Genomic DNA, 1180 nt, shown 5'->3' with positions numbered 1-1180 from the left:
TTTAGATAGGGAAGAAGAGAAACGTAAAAAGGACAAAGGGACAAAAATAAAAATTCCACAATCTTTCAAATTTAAACATTATTGCGTTCATTTTCAAAGAAATTCGTTTCGAAAGGATTAGGTACACGGAGTCAACCTCCAAACATTTTTAAACCTGCCAATTCCCAAATATACTACATATCAAAAACAGAAATACAACGCAATCTTCGTCAAATTCTTCATTTTAAAATGTCCCTTAACATCCCCCATAAGCAGCCCTCAAAGCCCTCCTTTCTATCACAGATCCTCGAAGGTGCAAACGTTGCATATTGGAGCACGATAGTCACGCGGGGAGAGATAGGAGTAGCAAGCCATAGAGCACCCTTGAGTAGGCAGGTTGGAACTCGCGTAAACTCGCCGAAATGTACTCATTCATTTCTATACATGCCAGCAACACGCGCTTCTCCGTGTAATCCGCGTAGCGGGCGCATTCAGTGCTCTCGAACGCGTTTCTGTAACTTCTCCGTGCGACGTCTCGTCGCGGCTCGGCCTTCCAGATCCTCCAGGAATCCTATGGGATCACTCAAGAGACAACCTAGTACGCTGTGATGTCAACAAAAGCCCGCAGAAGCATAGAACAGAGTCCTCTGTTCCGAATGTAACGATACCTCGAACTGTTTCCGGTTTTGTCGCACCTGTTTACGCTCGAAACGCATCCGATTGCAAAGGGATGATCGTTGTTGGATCTGGTTTCGTTGATCGATGGTTGCTAGATTTAGAATGGGCTCCATGAAATCTTCGATTTGGACGCAACGGACCGTTTTCTGTTTTACGAAGAGACGAATTCGTCGATACACTGATCCGCTGTTTGTAGCCTGATGTCAGATAGGATTTACGCTCGCCAATAGCTCCCGGCTGATATTACCGTCATTCGAATTGTAAATGCACTGATACAGTTACGGGATACTGTGGGAAGTTCGGTGTTTGCGTAGAAACTCCGGTTGACTGCATTTAAGCACTGCGGTACGATGGGAATTTAGGGTCGCGTATGAAATTAAAATGCACAGGGAGTTTCAGCATGATTCTAATTCGGGTTTCTTTGATAGAATTTTTTAATACTCAGATTTATAACATTATTGTTAATCTTAGAACTGTCAGTATTTTCGAGTACATTTATCAGTTTGTCACTACTACGTAGAAC

The sequence above is a fragment of the Bombus pyrosoma genome, linkage group LG11, assembly GCF_014825855.1.
Source record: "Bombus pyrosoma isolate SC7728 linkage group LG11, ASM1482585v1, whole genome shotgun sequence".
Classification (NCBI taxonomy): domain Eukaryota; kingdom Metazoa; phylum Arthropoda; class Insecta; order Hymenoptera; family Apidae; genus Bombus; species Bombus pyrosoma.
This window is presented reverse-complemented; position numbering follows the sequence as displayed.